The sequence below is a fragment of the Felis catus genome, chromosome C1 (assembly GCF_018350175.1).
Source record: "Felis catus isolate Fca126 chromosome C1, F.catus_Fca126_mat1.0, whole genome shotgun sequence".
NCBI lineage: Eukaryota > Metazoa > Chordata > Mammalia > Carnivora > Felidae > Felis > Felis catus.
Window position 1 is genome coordinate 81,156,839 of NC_058375.1, and position 13,591 is coordinate 81,170,429.

At 39.6% G+C, this 13,591-nt stretch overlaps 1 long non-coding RNA gene across 4 annotated transcripts in view; it reads left to right on the forward strand.

Annotated features, from left to right (window-relative positions):
- The window catches only part of LOC111561776, a 65,646-nt gene that overhangs the window by 272 nt on the left and 51,783 nt on the right, over positions 1 to 13,591 (forward strand). Inside the window, exons 1-4 of one of the 4 annotated variants that reach the window (XR_006584570.1) lie at positions 256 to 1,150; positions 2,492 to 2,600; positions 2,693 to 2,756; positions 5,701 to 5,790. This is a non-coding gene — a long non-coding RNA (uncharacterized LOC111561776). Of the gene's footprint in view, positions 1 to 255; positions 2,601 to 2,692; positions 2,757 to 5,700; positions 5,791 to 13,591 lie in introns of those variants that run through there. The other 3 variants (XR_006584568.1, XR_006584567.1, XR_006584569.1) reach the window with 3 other exon arrangements.

Sequence of the window (13,591 nt, forward strand, 5' to 3'; positions counted from 1 at the left end):
GGCGAGCGGGAGAGGAGTGGCTGTTTGGACCGGGTGGTCGGATGCGCCCCATCACGGCGGCTCTCTGCCCCGGTGCTGTGCAGGCCTAGAGGATCTCAGGAACATTGGGGAGTTTCATGCAACAGTGACGGCACCAGCGTGCTGCTCTTCAGGGCTGGACCTGCTTCTGTGTGGAGAATGAATTAGGGGACGGGCAGGAGAAGATTTAGGGGACCAGACAGGAGACTCTTTAACTGCTGAGGGTGAGAGGTAACTGGCCCAGACGGGCAGTGGTGGAGGTGGATAAAAAGTGGGTGACTGTATTCAAAATCCGGCTGGGCCCTGTGATTGCTCAGGTGGGTGGGTGAGGCCAAGTGGCCGCCCAGGACGACTCCAGCCTTTGTCCCGCGTCCTGTCTTTGGACCGGAATGAGCGCAGCGAACATCCCTTTCATCGTCTTAGGTTTTACCTGCCTTCCTCTTTGTGGAAGTAAGGAGTGGGGTGCCTTGCAGGTCTTCAGACAACTCTCTGTCCTGGCCACCTTCCTTGCTTTCACAGAGAGGGGACAGATGCCATCGTGGCCTCTTCATCTGGGGTTTCAAGTCATCACTGGTCAGCTTCCTTGGCATCAGCTCCTCTGTCACTTCCTTTCTCTTCTACCAGTCTTTTCCCTCTATGTCCCCTTCTTCAGCCCGGAGGGATCTGTTACTTAGCTCCTTAATTTGGGTCATTTAAGTTATGAATCTTCCAGGGGTCACACATGCGTCTTTGAGTCAGGCCCTTAGATTTCCTTCCTCCCCTTTGTCTATGTCCTCCCCACAGGGACACGTCTTGCCTCCAAAAGAGCGTATGCCTGTATCTCACATCAGGCCACAGTCTTGGCCTTTCTCTGCAAAGCAGTGTGCAAAACACTCTTGTCAATCAAATCTTTTAGAAATATATGTTTCTGAGGTATCCTTGTAAGGAATCATTTTGTAAAACGAATAATCCTTCTGTCCTAATCGCTGGATTTCCCACTCTGCCCTGCCTCTTCCTCCGTCTTGAGTGTGAAGGCTCTGTGCTCCACGCTGGGCTGTGTGGAAGAAACGTTCACAGTCTGTGTCCACAAGAAGCCGAGGGTCTCATGCTGGCTTCTGCAGGCAGTCCCTCCATATCCTGCACACCTGCATCGGTAAGCTTGGCCCAGCATCAGATGCATCAGGACAGGCACCGTCGCCGGCAGCTGACGGTGGCATGCTTGAGAGCTTGGGGTTGGCAGAGAATAAAGATGGCGACGGAATGAGAAAGGAGGGAAAGAGTGGATGGCAGACTTTAAGACACGTGTGAGACGCCTGCAGGGAAGTCCCAGAACTATCTGGGGGGACTTTGAGGAGTAAGTAAGAGTGGGCGGGGGCCAAGTCAGAGGGATACCGTTTGCTGACTGATACCACCCAATTGTATCGCCTGGCTGATGAGTCCAGGGAACATGGTTTGTGGAAGGCGAAATTACCAGTGGAAGAATAGTAAGCGCAGGTTACATTATTGACTTGAATCTTTTCAGGGCGGTGCTCTGCAAGTGGGATTCTGAGTTAAATGTGGATTCTGACTCAGTAGAGCTGGTGTTGTTTGGGGCCGGGGTATTATAATGCTGCATCTGATGAGCTGCTGGTCCTGGGGCCTCACTTTGAGTAGCAAGGCTCTCTAAGTTAAAGAATATAAATTGTATGTAGGGAGACTTGGTGGAAATCTTTGATCAGAAGCCTGGGATGGCAGAAACGTCCAAGAGATTGTTTCTCAACTTGTAGTGCTCTAGGATACCAGAAGTGTGTAGCTTGGGAGTCAGTCTGGTCTGAACTTTAGCACTGGCATTCAGTACTGTGTGACCTTTGTGAGTTATCTAACCTTGTATGGTCTTGGTCCCATCATCAGTAAAATAGAAACCTCATAATAGTGCTTATTTCATAGGGGTTGTTGGTTACATTACTTAGTTGGAAGAATCTGGGTTAAAGAAAGTAAAGCTGGTATCCTTACTGCAGGACTTATCAGAACCTTTAATGTGCAAAAGTGATGCTGCAAGAAGGAGCTATAAGTGGTGTTTCCCAAACTGGCTTGACCATTGAACCTCTGATTTTCTTGGAGCCTTTCATGGGCCTCTGGAACCTCTCTTTTAGGAGAATTGATCTGGTGGCAGACAGAAAGATGAGTTCATTTGGGAAAGACTGTGGCTGGAGAATTCTCCAGGACCTGAGTCTGGCAAGAAGGGGGGCAGCAGAATGTCCAGGTGTTGAGCCACTGAGGCAGTGGTGTGGGGTAGAGAGGAAGGAGTGGTCAGAAAAAAACACTCTGAGGTTGACTCAGGCTGGAGACTTGTTAGACATGAGGGTTGGAGGGAAGGAGAAGTCATGTAAGATTCTTTCCCACCTAGAGAGAAACAGAAGGCCAGGGGAGAGTGCCATGTGTTTAATTTTCCATCCTGATTTAAATTCTGCTGCTTCTTGCCCACAAACTAACAGCATGCCTCTTGAGTCTCTAGGGCATTTTACAGTAAAGCCACATATTTTCTGAAGCTGGGTCAAGATTGAGCATATGAAATTCCTCAAGTGTGAAATTCTACTTAACCCCATTAATGCTTATAACCCTGAGTAGGTATTGTTTATAATTCACTTCTAGTTAACCAGTGGGTATTTACGTTTGCCAAATCTTTGCAGTTTCATCTCAAACTGCTTTATTTTAGGGGAGGAGATTTGCCTTCCTGTCAAAAAGCTGAGAAGAACCAGCCTCCCCCTCCTACTCCTACGGTTTGCACATTTGTCTATAACTCGTGTGTGTGTGTGTGTGTGCACTTGCGAGCATGTGTGTGTGTGTGTGTGTGTGTGTGTGTAATAGTACTCTGAATTTCATAATACTTAGGATAGTCACACCTTCATTGATAAGAGCCTCTACAGTTTACCAAAGGTTTTGACATAACGATCTCATTTTATTCTGACAAACCATGAAATGGGTATTATTTAGCATATCTGTTATTTTCCCTTATGAGGTGAAGGAAAGTGGGAATGGTATACAGTTTCATAGGCCGATCTATAGATACTTTCCTTCTCCTGGGAATTTTCTCCAGCTTTTATATAGAGCTTTCATACACGGTTGGTACTGAAAATACTAAAGCAATTACTTGAATTACAAGGATAAACCCATTTACGTGTAAGTGCAGTTACTGAACCGTGCTCCCAGTATAAAGAGCCTGGTTGAAATGCAGCTGGAATCACGTTAGCTCCCTCGTTCCTGCTCCCCGGTAAACCTGCTACTGTGGCTTCATTGAAACACACCCCCCACCACACATACGAACACATGCTGATAATAAACTCACATGAGTCAGTGTTCACTTAGGTTTAAAAATTTTTCAATGGCCTTTGACTTTCTGTAAAGTAATAACTGTAGTTAATATTTTAGAATCACTTGATAAAAGTCCAAGATATAAATCTTTTTGAGTGGCCATTCAAGAGCACTCCAGGATGAATGTGAAGCTCTGCATTTTCTGCAGATGGAGAACTCTGTTTTGGCCACCACCTAGATTTTAATTAGTGAAAGTCTCTCATCGCACTTTCAACACTGATTTAGAAATCAAGCTTTCAGATTCTATTCAGCATTGATCAGTAAAAGCCACTGCTCGTGGCACATTTATTTTACTTTGTGTTGAATCCTCTGAACGCTTCTGTGAGGCTAGGATTTGTGCCTCGTTTTCAGAAGAAGAAACTGCGGCTCGGAGAGATGAAGCAACCAAGGAGGAGTGCATTTGCACCGACCCCACAGCCTGCATCTGCCACTAGCTTGTGGGGCTGACAACTGCTGTTTGAGATTTTTGTCTAGAGAGTTTAGGTTACCTAGAAACTCGGAAATATTGCAAAACATCCGATTTAACTTTCACTCTTTATAGTCTGTCACTTCTTTTTGTCTTCTACAAAAGGGAAGGAGAAAACAAATCAAGGGTTGAATTGCTGATGATAATTTAATCTTTCAGTTTTAATGAAGAGCTTGGCTGTGGCTTTTGATCTGTAAACATAGTGGACAAATATACACATATAACAGCCAGGATGTGGAATTGAAAGAGACCGAGACCGTGCCGGTTGAGGGGTCTAGGGGCCCTGTTGAGGTCCCCCTTGAGGCTGGTGAGCCCATCCCCCACTTTTCAGAATGGGCCTCTAATGCTTACAATGTTCCCTCCTCAGGAGAAGGGATGTGTTTGCCTCACCTGGAAGTCTCTCCCTCATCTCCAGGTTGGGGCCAATACCAAGTGTCTCACAAGCGACTAAAATCCTGGTTTGCCCAGGACTGTCTTAGTTTTAATGCTGACTGTCCCATGTGCCTGGAAACCCCGCAGTCCAAGGCAAACCAGGGTGACTGGTCAACCCCTTGTCCCAGAGGGCCCTCTAGGCAAGACCCATCCTTATAAGAGTTTGCAGAACTTCTTCACCCTTAAGCCATGTGAGGTCACAGCAAGAAGATGGCAATCTATGAACCAGGAAGTGGCTTCCCACCAGATATTGAATCTGCTGGTGTCTTGACTTTCTGGCCTCCAGACGTGTGAGATATAAATCTCGGGGTGCCTGGGTGGCTCAGTCTTAAGCGTCCAACTTGAGCTCAGGTCATGATCTCCCAGTTTGTGAGTTTGAACCTTGCATTGGGCTCTGTGCTGACAGCTCACAGCCTGGAGCCTGCTTCAGAATCTGTGTCTTCCCCTGTCTCTACCCCTCCCCCACTCGCACTCTCTCTTTTTCTTTCAAAAATAAATAAACAGTTAAAAAAATTTAAGGGGCGCCTGGGTGGCTCAGTCAGTTAAGTGTCCAACTTCAGCTCAGGTCATGATCTCACAGTCTGTGAGTTCGAACCCTGTGTCAGGCTCTGTGTTGACAGCTCACAGCCTGGAGCCTGCTTCCGATTCTGTGTCTCCCTCTCTCTCTGCCCCTTCCCTACTCATGCTCTGTCTCTCTCTGTCTCAAAAATAAATTAAAAAAAAAATTAAAAGAAATTAAAAAAAAAAGAAATAAATGTCTGTTGTTTATAAGCCCCTAGTTTATGATATTTTTGTTATAGCAGCCCAAATAAGCTAAGACATATGTCAAACCAGTAACATTTTTATTTTAATTCTTCTCTGCTGATGCTCCGGTGTGAAGTGAGAACTGGATGTATGTCTCTGTATATTTCCAAACCTGGCTCAGCTTTATAATAATGTTTTTAAACCACAGTTCATGTTGAGTGTTTCTGACTTGCAGAACGTAATGCGAAATCTCTGCATGTATGTGAGGGTGTGGTGTGTGTCTGTGTGTGTGCTCACACAGTGAGGCTCCTTTTGTCCTCCAAGTCCTGAAGATGAGCAGGCTAATTCTTAGCTCCGGAGGACAGAGGGCCTGCAAGCTAACACCATGCATTCAGACTCAGATCCTGGCCCTGCTGCATGATCCAGAGCTGCATGATCTTGGGGGAAGTTGCTTAACTTTGGGAACCTGTTGGCTCATCTGTAGAGGGGGACAGACCGTAGTTTTCGGGTTTGTTGGGAGGAATAAATATACTAACACACAGTGCCCTGTTGACAGTGAGTACTCCATACATTGCTATTATCATTTTTCTCCTGGTATGATAGGTGACTCAATTAGTTTTAAGCCCGATTTTGGAGTATTTTACATAGATAACAAGCACACCACTCCTTTTTCCACCTTATACTTACATAGAGCTTTTGTTTTTCAACAGGCCTTAAATGAGGTATCTCATCTGAAGTTGACGGCCACTCTGTAAGGTCAGCGGAAAGGCATTTCAATCCCCTTGGTCAAGGCTACAGAGGTGAGTCTGGAGTCCATATCTCCCACTCACTGGTATTGCTTCCTAACATAACACGGGCTTGTCTAAAACAAGGGATATTTCTTTTTCATCTGAGGACAATGAGTACAGCAATTTCTCAGGTTTTTCAGAACCTTCTGAACCCACATTAATCCACACTATTCCTCTGAAAGGAACACAGGCAAAGAATACAGGCTCTCTTGTTCACAAGAATTGCCAGTGCTCTTTTTTTTTTTTTTAATTAAATGAGGATGGATACCGTCAGTCACCCACCCTCTTTTTAATTTCCTATGTTCAATTTGATTAAGATGTGTTTCTTGAAGATATGTGCTATCTGGTTCTTGTTGTATAAAAAGTTTAATATCTTTCCCCCTTTTATTGGACTAGTAAGGCATTTGACATTAAAAATAATAGCTTTGAATTTTCCTGTTGCTGTCTGCATTCAGTAGGGGGAATATTAAGAATAGATGGGAAAATTCATTTAGTTCTTTCTCTGAAGGGTCCTTTCAAAGCATGATACTTAACATGATCTACTCTATAATCCACAGATGCACAGAATAAATAAAATAGAGTGATAACGTAAGTTCCTTAGTGTCTAATCCAGGAAATGAATGTCTGTTAAAGAAATATGGCTAGCAATCTTTTAAAAAGTCACTGGAAACTTATTTCTTCCCTGTGTGTTTAGCTGAAGTGAGCATGTGAATTTATTTTCGAGGAGGGGAATTGCAAGAGAACTTAAAACCGCATTCTGTTTTGCAATTTAAACCTGTCAAATTACTACAACCTCTGAGTTGTGTCCTATGCCCGATCCCAAGTCTTTGTTTTTGGACGAAGACTTTGTTTTGGACAGAACTTATAATATCTCACTTTGGGGGGGGGGAGGAAGAATAAGAGAACAGGCTGAGGGTCCTGCACTAAAGTATGCCGGGTGCTGATAAGACGTCAGCCATGCTGGAGTCAAATGGAGCGGAAACTCTCAGGTTGGAGCCAATATGGGGTGGCTTTCAAATAAGAAGGGGGTCTGCTAAGTCTGCATGTTGTCCTCCAGATTGGCTCCATAATAGCTTAGTGGTTCTAAGGACTTAGGGCTCCAAATAGAGTAACGACCTCTGGGTGTAAATCTTGATTTCTCTAGTACAGCCTTTACACTTTGTGCATCAATTTGGTGATAGCCAGCTTCCAACTAGATTTATGACCCTCAAAAACTGTATGAAATAATACATTTGCTGTTTTTAAGTTTCCTATGTTTTGGGAATAATTTGTTATGCGCTAGTAGATAACTAATACAATTTTCTTACTGGCAAAGTGAGAATATTAGTAGTATTAGTACCTGCCAACGTACTAAGTGACATAGTATATATAAATGGCACAGAGTTAAATATTCGATGAATAGTGGTTGCTATTGTTATTGTACTTAACACTCTTGACTTGGCCAGTTGACTCTTCTCTCAGATCTAGAAATAGCTTTCATTACTGTGTAGTGCTGGGACTTTTGCTAGTGTCATTGTTTGGATCTCCATTTAGCAAATACTCTTCCCTTCTCTCATTTAACCAGCGCTGTCCTGCCTCGTCACTGCTTCTTGTGGAGGGATGGGGAGTCAGCTAATTTACCAAATAGTGTTTGTTGAGTCTCTGCCTTGGTGTCCTAGACACTGGGTCAATCAGCCTGGAAAATCAGTCCCTGAGAACAAGAAGGATGCTTTGGAGTGAGACTTTTGTAATTCATTTTTCTTTTTTGACAAATTTTTCCATTTTGAGAGAAGATGAAGAATAAGTTGGGCGATGGAAAGGATAAGAGTGTTGAATGGAGTGATTTAGAGTGATTCTAAATTTATTTTTTAGTAAAAATGGAAGAAAGCTCTTTGACCCCTCTATACTTTTTATTTTAATTTGTTTTAGTGTGAGATATCAGTATGTATTTGTAACACACAGTGGTTATATAGTATTGATTTTCTTCTCCTAGAGAAGGAAAATGCAGCTACTCTCAAATATTTATCAGAGAGGCACTCCTGCTCTTTTGGGAAAGTCTTCCTGGTTCTAACTTCTAGCTCTAGGAATTGTATGAGAGGAAAGGAGCACCTACCTAGTTGGCCAGAATAAGGGAATCGAACTTGGCAATCAGTACGAGAAACAGATGTCACATATGGATGTCACAGACTGTTCTCACAGCCTGGTTCTTTTAGCATTCACAGCTGTGTATGCCATGGATGGGTCAATACCCTTTGATAAATGTGTTATTTTCCTCCATAGTTAAAGATTTTGGTCAAAAAATGGCCTTTTCTATGAGGGGCATAGAAGATAAACAAAATAATGTCTTTCACAGTGGGGTAAACTGACAAACTGAACAATTATGTTATTTATCTCAAGATAGATAAAACCAAAAGCCAGGTACTTAACTTGCACAGTAATCTGCAAATTGATACTGTTTCATTGTTATCAGTGCTGTTATTTTTAAATCAACGCAGCAAGCACACAACGAATGCCATGGACTATGTAGATGGTAAGTTTGTTTTTGTGAAAGTGATACCATTTTTAATTGATTTACTTCAATTAAATATATTCAGATGAATCACTTAGATGTCTATGAATCTTTAAATCCCCTTTGGTCACCAAATCTTTGGATACCAAAGATACTCTGGAATAGTCTGTGGGTAAAAGAAAGCAGCAGATTTATCAAGAATAGACCTAGAGAAAAGAGATGTAAAATAGTAACCTAAGGAGTCAGGATGGTTCTCTAACCTTTATGTGAAGCTGTTGGTGGACCTGGGGCTTGATTGCTTGTCCTTGGAACAGTCTCAGCTATGTTTTAGTACAGCCTGAAGGCTCCTGTTTCCTTTCTCTTTTTCTGAGTCAGTGCCCAGTTATTAGCAGAGATGTTTGCCCTGGGGCCTAGGGCAAACAGGGATGAGTAATGAGAACCTTTCATTTGTGTTTAGCAGAGTACTGTAAATTTAATTGTTCTAAATCATGCTGTGCTATAGCATATTGACTTGCTAACTATAAGTTGAATGTTACTTGAGAAATGGTTCTTGTTCTATTTCTACCAATAAATTTCCAGGTTATTTTAATTAACAAATTCTTACATTTAATGCAGTGGGCCTCACTTGTCGAAGCATATTTGCATGTAATGCTTGACCGAATCTCACATAACATCTCTGTCCATATAGCTGTGCATGTACCTGAGGGCATTTCTGAAAAGTTCTCTGTCATTGTGATGATACATTTAAATTTCTTGTTCAGGGACTTTCACGTGAAATGATCTGGCAAACAGGCTTGTACTCTTGAATAAATTACCAAGACTGCTGCCCAAGTGGTTCCTAGACAGGGAAGCTATAGGGCAAATCTGTTTTATAGAATAACTAGCAACTTCTAGAAATAACTGATGAAATAACTAAAATAAAATCAGAAATGAGAGATGACATGGCATCCGGTACAACAGAAATACAAAGGATTGTGAGAGACTACCACGAGTAGGTATACACCAACAAACTGGGCAGCCTGTAATAAATGGATAGATTCCTAGAAACACAACCTACCAAGACTGAATTACGAATAAATACAAAATCTGAACAAACCAACTACTTGGAAGGAGATTAAATGATAATCCAAACTGTTCCGACAAAGTCCGGGACCAGATGGCTTCACTGGTTAATCTTACAAAACATTTAAAGAAGAATTAATTGCAATACTTCTCAAACTCTTGAAAAATAGACAGGAGGGAACACTCCCAAACTCAATTTATAAGGCCAGCACTACCTTAATATCAAAACCAGACAAGGGCACTACAAAAACAAAACAAAACGAACAAAAAAAACAAACAAAAAATGAAAAACAAAAGACAAAAAAAAAAACAAAACCAAAACAAAACAAAAAAACAGGGAAATATCCCTGATGAACGTGGATGCAGAATCCTCAACAAAATATTAGCAAACTGAACTCAACAATACATTAAAAGCATCACGCATTATGATACGTGGAATTTATTCCAGGGCTGGAAAGATGGTCCAATATCCACAAATCAGTTGCTCTAATAAACATTAGTAAAATGAGGCACAAAAATCATATGATCATCTCAATACATGAAGAAAAAGCATTGGACAAAATTCAACACCCTTTCATGATAAAAATTCTCATCTTGATAAAACCTCTCAACAGAGTGGGTTTAAAGAGATCATACTTCAACATAATAAAGGCCATATATGACAAGCCCACAGCTAACGTCATACTCAGTGGTGAAAAATTGAAAGCTTTTCTTCTCAGATCAGGAACAAGATAAAGATGTCAACTCTTGCCACTTTTATTTAACATAGAATTGAAAATGCTAACCAGAGCTATTAGACAAGAAATAGAGAATCCAAGTTGGAAAGGAAGAAGTAAAGTTGACTCTATTTGCAGATGGCACAATATTAAATATAGAAAACCTGAAGGACTCCACCCAAAAAAGTATAAGAATAAACAAATGCAGTACAGTTGAAGGATACAAAATCAGTATATAAAAATCAGTTGCATTTCCATACACTAATAACAAACTATCAAAAAGAGAAATTAAGTAAACTCATTTACAATTGTGTCAAAAAGAATAAAATACCTAGGAATAAATTTAACCAAGAAGTGAAAAACCTGTATAGTGAAAACTGTAAGACACTGATGAACGAAATTGAAGAAGACATGAATAAATGGAAAGATAATATATGCTTATGGATTGGAATAATTACTATTGTTAAAATGTCCATACTACTTAAAACAATCCCCAGATTCAACACAATCCCTATTAAAATTCCAATGACATTTTTCACAGAGATAGAATAAGCAATTCTAAAATCTTTGTGGAACCACAGAAGACCCCACATAGCCAAAGCAATCTTGAGAATGAACAAAGCTAGAGGCATCCCGTTTCCGGATTTCAGAGTATATTACAAAATTTTAGTCATCAAAACAGTATGGTACTGACATAAAAATAGACACTTAGATCAATCGAACAGAATAGAGAACCCAGAAGTAAACCCACATGTGTACGGTCAATTAATTTATGACCAAGGGGCCAAGAATATACAATGGGAAAGGGATAGTCTTTTCAATAAGTGGTGTTGGGAAAACTGGACACTCACATGCAAAAGTATGAAACTGGACCACTATCTTATACCATGTACAAAAATCAACTCAAAATTGTTTAAAGAGTTGAATATAAGACCCAAAACAATAGATCTCCTAAAGAAAACATAGGAGTTAAGCTTCTTAGCATTGTCTCATTAAAAAAAAAAATTGAGTAATAGAATCTCTTTGACTACTGTGGATATGAAGCTTTTTTGGTTACACGTGTTGCAAAATCTTCTATTTGTTACTTACCTATTTACATTTGTGATGGTGTATTTGATAAAGAGTTCTTAATTTTAATGTGAAATTTATTAACATTTCTTATGGTTAATGCCTTTTGTATCCTGCTAAAGGAGTATTTTTATCTACCTGCAGGTCATGGAGATATTCTTTACTTTTTCCTTCTGGAAGGTTTATTAATTTGCCTTTCATATTTTCATCTATGATAAATCTAGAATTAATTTTTTTGTGTATGGTACATAGTGAGGGTTAAGGTTTTTTTTTTTAATTTTTTTTAGTGGATATTTAGTTGACCCAGTGTCATTTCTTAAAAAGAATTATCCTTATGTGGTGCCAAACTTGGTTGTAAATTAGGTGTCCCTATATATATGGTTATATTCCTGGGCTCTTTATTCTGTTCCATAGTCTGTTTTTCTATTTTTGCCCCACTACCACACTGTCATAATGGAGCCTAAAGAATAAGTCTTGTTATCTGGGAGAACAGGTACTCCTAACTTTTCTTCTCTTTCTCTGATTGTCTTTGCTGGTCTTGGTCCATTGCGCTTGGTCCATTCATGTAAAAGTTGAAATTCTCTGTCAATTTCCACAAAATATATCTTTTGGTAATTTTATTGAATTTGCATTGAATCCATACATCAATTTGAGGAGAATTATCATCACATTGTTAGGTTCATTAGTTCATCAACATGGTAAATGGTTACATTTGTTTAGTTTTCTTAAAATTTTCTAAGTTATGTTTTATAATTTTCTGTGTAGTAGTCTTACAGATCTTTTGTTAGATTTACTTATATTTATCAAATTTTTATAGTATTATAAGTCATATTTTAATATGCCTTTTCAAACTGTTTGTGACTAACATATATAAATAAAATTGATTTTAAAATATTAAACCTTATCCAGAAAACCTGATACATCCATTTGTTAATTCTAATAATTTACTTGCATATTTTTAAAACACAAAAAATAATAGCATCTGCAAGACAGTGAGAATTTTATTTTTTTTCCAATCCTGGTATATTTTATTTCTGTTTTTTGCCTTAATGGACTGTATAGGCCTCCAATCAATTAGAATAGAAATAATGTTAGAGGTTTTCATATCTTATTCCTAATATCAGGGAGAAATTTTTCAACATTTAATATTTAAGTATCATGCTTGGTATTTGTTCACTGTGAAATTTTGTAAGATTAAGGAAGTTCCCTTCTTAGTTTATCTAAAAACTTTTAAATTCATTAATTTTTTAAAATTTACATCCAAGGTAATTAGTATAATGCAACAATGATCTCAGGAGTAAATTCCTTAATTCCCCTTACCCACTTAGCCCATCCCCCCACCCACAACCCCTCCAACAACCCTCTGCTTGTTCTCCGTATTTAAGAGTCTCTTATGTTTTGTCCCCCTCCCTGTTTTTATATTATTTTTGCTTTCCTTCCCTTGTGTTCATCTGTTTTGAGTCATAAAGTCCTCATATGAGTGAAGTCATATGATATTTGTCTTTCTCTGACTAATTTCGCTTAGCATAATACCCTCTAGTGCCATCCACATAGTTGCACATGGCAAGATTTCATTCTTTGTGATTGCTGACTAATACTCCATTGTATATATATACCACACCTTCTTTATCCATTCATCCGTCGATGGACATTTGGGCTCTTTCCATACTTTGGCTATTGTTGATAGTACTGCTATAAACATAGGGGTGCATGTGCCCCTTCAAAACAGCATATCTGTATCCCTTGGATAAATACCTAGTAGTGCAATTTCTGGGTCATAGGGTAGTTCTATTTTTAATTTTTTGAGGAACCTCCATAGTGTTTTCTAGAGTGGCTGCACCAGTTTGCATTCCCATCAGCAGTGCAAAAGAGAGCCTCTTTCTCTGCATCCTCGCCAACACCTGTTGTTGCCTGAGTTGTTAATGTTAGCCATTCTGACAGGTGTGAGGTGGTATCTCATTGTGGTTTTGATTTGTATTTCCCTGGTGATGAGTGATGATGAGAATTTTTCAATGTGTCTGTTAGCCATCTGGGTGTCTTCTTTGGAGAAGTGTCTATTCATGTCCTTTGCCCATTTCTTCACTGGATTCTTTGTTTTTTGGGTGTTGAGTTTGATAAGTTCTTCATAGATTTTGGATACTAACCCTTTATCTGATGTGTCATTTGCAAATATCTTCTCCCATTCCATCGGTTGCCTTTTGGTTTTGCTGATTGTTTCCTTCGCTGTGCAGAAGGTTTTTATTTCGATGAGGTCCCAATAGTTCATTTTTTGTCTAAAAACTTTTAAAAATAATTGTGAATGGATGTTGAATTTTATCAAATATTTTCTCTGTATCTATCAAGTAATCTTATGATTTTCTCCTTTATTTCATTAATTTGGTTAATTACATTTTATATATCTGTTATAAATAGCATATACTTGAAAAAAAAGTGTAGTCTGATCACTTTTGTTCTTCAATTGGAACATTTAGTCCCTTAA